The 6,579-nt window shown below is 46.4% G+C and overlaps 1 long non-coding RNA gene across 2 annotated transcripts; it reads left to right on the forward strand.

Moving 5' to 3' along the window:
* Window positions 1–530: 530 nt before the first annotated feature.
* LOC109488868 lies at window positions 531–5,379 on the forward strand. 2 transcript variants are annotated; one of them, XR_002141719.2, is made up of 3 exons: window positions 531–1,455; window positions 3,889–3,986; window positions 5,259–5,379. It is a non-coding gene; the product is annotated as an uncharacterized LOC109488868 (long non-coding RNA). The 2 variants fall into 2 exon arrangements; XR_002141720.2 differs by lacking the exon at window positions 5,259–5,379 and adding an exon at window positions 4,363–4,386.
* Window positions 5,380–6,579: the final 1,200 nt, after the last annotated feature.

Here is a 6,579-nt window from a genome sequence, read left to right on the forward strand (position 1 = left end):
CATTGCACACCACACCAAACACAAAATATACACCTAAACCTCTGATGAAAAAAAACCCACATTATTACACACAAACGACATGCATGCATTACCCACACCTCACTAAATACAACACATTACACGAGCCCCAAACATACGCACGCATCTTACAAGCACATACATATAGCACATCTTCACACACTCAGCAACATGCACCCAACACGCAACACCCAAATGTACCAATAAATCCACGCTACAGCCACTGCACGAGCATGAATAGTCACACACACTCTTTGGAAGCAGAGAGATAGGGGGCTGCAGAAGCCCAGAGCTAAGGGGACTCAGGTGTGGCTCTCTGAGCGCTAAGTTCCATCCTTTGACTTGTCTGTAAGGGGAAATGTGACTAGGGGGGAAATGCCTTAAAAATGAAATTGCTCTCAAAATAAATAAATAAATAAATACAGTTGCTCTCTGCACCTTCAAAAAAAAAAAAGAAAGAAAGAAAAGAGAAAGAGAAAGACGGAGAGAAGAAAGAAAGAAAGGAGGAAAGAAAGGAAAGGAAAAGGAAGGAAGAAAAAGAAAAAGAAAGAAAAAGAGAAGTCTGACCATACCTGACTGTGGGGTTTTACCCTTGGCAAAACACTTTCACCAAAGTTATCTCATCATACAGAACCAGTGAGGTAGGTAGGGTAGGTGCGATTATGACAGTGACGCTGGACTAGCACAGGCACCTGCCTTAAGTCACAGAGGATAGGTCAGGCAGAGCAAGTCTGGAAGCAGCCCCATCTCCTGGCTCACCCCACCCAGGCTTCCCCCTCCTGCCAGCTGTCTGCACCGCCCCCCCTCCCCCATCCTGGCTGAGACACTGTGGCTACAATCAAGAAGCCACCTGTCTTGAGCCACCACCTTCAAAAGCCTTTCATTCCGTCCTAATGGGGCAAGGCGCCCAGGCCGCCCCACCCTTAGGGTGGATTAGGCCTCCGCCTCCCTGTTGGGGTTTAAGGTACATCAAAAGAGCTCCCTGCACCGAAATAGCTCTCACAGGCCCTGTCGGGTAGCTTGAAATCACACCATGAGAGATCTCTTTTAGGTAAAGGCATTGTGCTTCGAAGGCCCCTGCTCCAAGCACCTGTGTCCCTGAGACAGACTCCCACGCGGCAGCCTCCAGGACCGCCTGGCTGCGGCTGTCTTTCCTGTCACTCTGGGCGTTGCAACAGACATTGCCTAATGCCAGCTTGCCGATGGGATTGGATTGTTTCTAGCAAGTCCTGTGGGAATGGGGCACAGCATGGGGAAGTTGGATCGCAGCTGAGGGAAGTGTGAGAAAGGTGCAGAGTGAGAGGGGAAAACAGGATCGTAGAGGTATGGGGACAGGATTGGGAAGGATGGGGATTCACCCTTGGTAGGAGTGGAGGAGACCCTGAGTCCAAGAGTAAGACAGAGGGAATGCCATGAGCTGTCCGGAGACGCCGAGAGGTACAAGAGGGTTGAATGTATATGGTGGGCATATGTGGGGGATGGGGAGGTTGGGAGCTGTTTGTGGGGGTCACTCTGGCTCATTGCTGGCCACACCCCGATCAGGACTCTTGAGCAATTGCAGATTATTCCTCTGTAGAAGTTGCAGAAGACAACGTAAGGTCATGGGAAAATGTTTGCAATATATTGATAAGTGAGAAAAAAGGAGGTTTCAAAACAGGCGGTAGTATGGGGTTCCTGTTTTGGAACGCTGGCTGGAAAGATATCAGAATGTTCCCTATGGTTATCCCTGCTGCAGGGAGAATGACTTTGCATTTCCTTTTGGAGCCTTTCTGTATTTTCCAGATTTTCTACAATGAACTTAGAATATGATTGTTGTCCCTATCAGAGTTATTTTAGATGCCGACTCATTGAACACTTACAGAGTGCTTATTAAATTTTACAGCGTGGGCACCCCACATAATGCAGAGAAATGTAAGCCATGACCGCTGCTCTCGGATTACCCTTCAGTCCAGTCATGGCACAGGGGTTCAGCTCTGTGCACAAAAATGTGGCCTCAGGAACCAGACTGCCTGGTTTCAGGTCCCTGTTCCGCAATTCCTAGCTGTGTGACCTGGGCAAGAGCCTCGATCTTTCTGTGTGTTGGTTGCCTTTATCTGTAAAATGGAGTAATAATAATACCTGTAAGAGTTGGTTGAAGCAATCCATGAGAACACTTAGAAGAACAGCTGGCACAGGGTAATCGCCACGTAACTGTGAGCTGTTATCGCCATTAGTGGGTAAGAGCCTTGCCTCTGGAGCCAGCCTGTCTGGGTTCAAATCCTTGTTCTGTCTCTGTCTGGCTTGGGCAAATGATTTCATCTCTGTTTCTACCTCAGTTTCTCAGTTTCCTAGTCTTTAAAGTGGGGATGAAAGTAATGGTGCTTCATAGAGTTGTTAGGAAAATTCACTGAGTAGCTATGGTTACTTAGAACAGTGCCTGGCACATAGAAAGTGCTTAATAAGTGTCAGCTGCTATAATACTAATTGTTGTTGTTGTTGTTGTTGTTATTAAGGGAGGCAGGGATTGGGGTACCACCTGCCAGAGCGCCCCAGGTAGAGCCAGCTGGGGGGGCTCCAGGATACACGAGATGGGCTGAGCTGAGTTTTGCAGGATGGCCCCAACCACTCTCTCTGGCCTCTCTTGTGTTCTCCTCCAGGCCACATTATTCTGGTCCTTTAAGTGTTATTTTTTTAAAATTATTTTTTCTTATTAAAGATTTTATTTATTTATTTATTTATTTATTTATGCAAGAGAGAGAGCATGAGCAGGAGAGGGGCAGAGGGAGTAGCAGACTCCTGGCTGAGCAGGGGACCCGATGCGGGACTCAGGACTCGATCCCAGGACCCTGAGATCATGACCTGAGCCAAAGGCAGACACTTCACTGACTGAGCCACCCAGGCGCCATGGGTCCTTTAAGTTTTAAAACTGTGGCCCCTGAGGTGCCAGTCCTTGCACATACCTCACTACCTCCCTGAGCTTTACTTAGCTATAAACACGGTAGATTTATGGTGAAGCTGATGAAGGGAGGCTTCTGGGACTTATCTGCATGGGAAGGGCCTGGCAAGATTATATTTATAATTGTGTATTCTTTTTCTTTCCATCATTACATAAATTTCAGCCCCGCCTGGATCCTCCCTTAATTTTAGGAAGGAGGCTCCTAATTCAGACTTCTGATAAAATCCAGCACCTTTCTTTAACTGGGCCTGGTCACTAAGACCTGTCCAGGTGGGATTTTTGCCCATGCGAACCTGTTTTCCTTTGTTACTGGTGCATAGTACTTTATATCTCTTCCTACGGCCGGAGCCTCTACTGTGGTGATGTCATGAATGAATGAATGAATGAATGAGTGAGTGAATACACTCTGGGTCTGTTTTGTTCTCAAGGGAAACCAGCAGAAAAATGACTTCGTTCTTGGAGCAAAGCCCTTGGCAGACAAGAGAAGCTGGAAGGTTTTTTGAATCTATGTGGAACAAGAAGCCTGTGAAATCCCAGCGTGGTTGGCAGCTTAGGAACTTGACTACAGGTCTAGTTGGGAAAATGTGTTAAGTCTGGAGACTTCCAGAAGCTGAAATTGATGAATAGTCACAGGTCAGGGAGAGAGGATTCCTATCATACCTGTGTTCTTTATTGAGAGCTCGTGTTCTCCTTATATGTAGGCTTTATTAATGCTGCTCTGCTGATTCACTTTATTAAAGATTTATGTTATTTAAAAATGAGCGAAATCAACAGGAGAGGAAGCTTGCTTGTCTCAGTATTAGGCATGAACTTCCCGTGTATGTCTGGCTTTCTGGGCTGTATTTGAGGGGACTTTGCCAAGCCGTGCTCAGAACCTTGCAATTTATCCCTTGCTAAATACTTCATACTCTTTGTATTTGTTTCATGTCCCCCAGCGTCACCTCCTCTGTGACTGTTAACTCTGGGAAGGTGGCGTCTTTCACATCCCATCCCTCACAAGCATTCAAACCTGAAGAGTTGGGGTAATAAACAGGTATGATGTTTAATTTTGTATCAACTCAATACCCAGTTGTTTGGTCAAACACCAGTCTAGACGTTGCTGAGAAGGTATCTTTTAGATGTGATTAACATTTGGGGCGCCTGGGTGGCTCAGTCGGTGAAGCATCTGACTCTTGATTTCAGCTCAGGTCATGATCTCAGGGTGGAGAGATCGAGTCTCGAGTAGGGCTCTGCGCTCAGTGGGGCATCTCTTTGAGACTCTTTCCCTCTCCTCTCTCTCTGCCTGGCTCCTTGCTTGCCCTCTCTCTGTCTCTCAAAATAAATAAAATCTTTAGATGTGATTAACATTTAAATCAATAGACTTTAGGTAAAGATAATTACCCTCCTTAATGTGGTTGGGCTTCAACCAGTCCCCTGAAGGCCTAAGAGAAAAGACAGAGGCTGCCACCCCTACTCCACGAAAGAAAGGAATTCGGCCTCTGGAGGGCCTTCCAGCTCAAGACTGCAACATGGACTCTTGCTGAGATTGCCAGCTTGCCCTGCAATATGGACTAGACAGCCGCCCCACAAAAGCACAATACCCCAATACCTTACAATAAAGCTCCCTGTCTCTGTCTGCCTGTCTCTGTATATATACACAGAAAGTAGTTCCTATGAAAACTTTTGGAAGCTGAAATGGCATAAAGAGGAGAAGCAATTGCCATGAACTTATATGGAAATTTTTTTTAGTGGTTTAGTGGTCCCAGACCCCCCAGTAAACCTCTCTTAGGCTTTTCTATCATGATAGGACACATCTTGCTAATGGATGAACAAAATAAATTGAGATAAAGCACGGACGTTCACAATTCAAAGCTACGTGGGGGGGGGCGGAGCCGAGATGCTGAGTGCAGTTCCCAGGGAAGGAGCTTGGTGGCGCCACTCTTGCTGCTCCGTCGGGCCGCCTCTGTAACAGCTGGTTGCAGAACAAACACCAAACGCTATTCTCACTTTTAGCCTCTTTTTCATAAAAACAACAGTTCTCTTCAGATTTCTTTTGGTTAGCAAAAAACAGGTACGACTGTAGGTCTTTCATAAAAACAAAGGGTGGTAGCACAAACTTTTGAAAAGCAAGAGGTATATATATTTTATATGTATATAAAATTTGGTTCTGTTTCTCTAGAGAACCCTAGTACTGTAGGTCTGAAGATACATTGTTTTCTTGCTTGGAACAAAATCATTCTGAATGCCTTCTCATGATGTTAAGTGGTTAGACAGGTGCAGGAGTTCGGAAAGACCTCAGCCGTTTTCTCACCTGATTCTTGAGCAGGCTTGGACTTAACCTTCTGTCACAAAGAAGCATTAGAAATGAAGACCAAGGGGTGCCTGGGTGGCTCAGTCAGTTAAGCATCTGCCTTTGGCTGAGGTCATGATCTCCGGGTCCGTGGGATCGAGCCCCACATCACCATCACCATCACCATCATCAGTCATCATCACCATCACCATCACCATCACCATCACCATCACCATCACCATCACCATCACCATCGGGCTTCCTTCTCAGCAGGGAGTCTGCTTCTCTCTCACTCTCCCTCTGCTTCTCACCACTGCTCATTTTCTCTCTCTCTCTCTCAAATAAATAAATAAAAACCTTTAATTAAAAAAAAAAGTAAAGATCAATTCTTCCTCTGCTACCCACCATGGAGTTAGCTACCTCTAAAAGTACGCAGGACGCCTGGGTGGCTCAGTCAGCTAAGCGTCTGCTAAGCGTCTGCCTTGGCTCAGGTCCTGATCCCAGGGTCCTTGCTCAGCAGGGAGCCTGCTTCTCCCTCTGCCCGCCACTCCCCTTGCTTGGGCTCGCGCGCTCTGACAAATAAATAAAATCTTTAAAAACAAATAGAAAATATTCCTCTAAAAAAAAATAAAACTATGTGCATTTGTAATAACAAAAGACTGGAGACAACCAAAAATGTCCATCCACATGCTGGAGTACCATGCAGTGGTCCAGGGAATTGGGGTCTTTCTCTGTACCGAGGTAAGATAAACTGAGTGGAAAAAAAGTAAGGTGCCCCGCACTGTGCTTCCATTTGAGTGGGTGACGGGAATATATGCATACTTGCTTACAGGTCCACAGTCCCTCCACAATTCCCCAATCCAAAAAAAAATTTTTTGAAAACCAAGTCTTTTCTTTGGTTTGTGGCAAATTTGTGTGGTAGCAAAACCAGAGCTAAAAGGATGTGAAGACATTTGCAGTTGTTACTTATTCCTGTTACCGTACTGTTTCCCCGGGAATGACAGGGTTCCTGGAGCGGAGCGGGTGAGTCATCCCATACGGAGCCTATAGAGGCGGGGGAGGGGGTTACTGAGTACATGTACACGCGCCTTACGATCTGCCTGAAATCTGAAAAGTTCTGGACTCTGAAACCGTTCTGTCCCCACGGGTTTTGGAGGAAGGACTGTGGACCTGGATGCTGCTGGTCTAGCTCTGGCCGGAGACACCGCCGCCAGCCAGAGCGCCTGGGAAGGAAACGGGTGGCTGCAGGGCAGAGAGAGAGAGGTTTTCCCTGCGTATCATTTCGCATCTTTTGACTATGAACCCTGTGAAGGCATTGTCTCCTAAAAAAATAAATACAGGAAATTATGGAAAAGCA

Source organism: Ailuropoda melanoleuca, chromosome 5, assembly GCF_002007445.2.
Source record: "Ailuropoda melanoleuca isolate Jingjing chromosome 5, ASM200744v2, whole genome shotgun sequence".
NCBI lineage: Eukaryota > Metazoa > Chordata > Mammalia > Carnivora > Ursidae > Ailuropoda > Ailuropoda melanoleuca.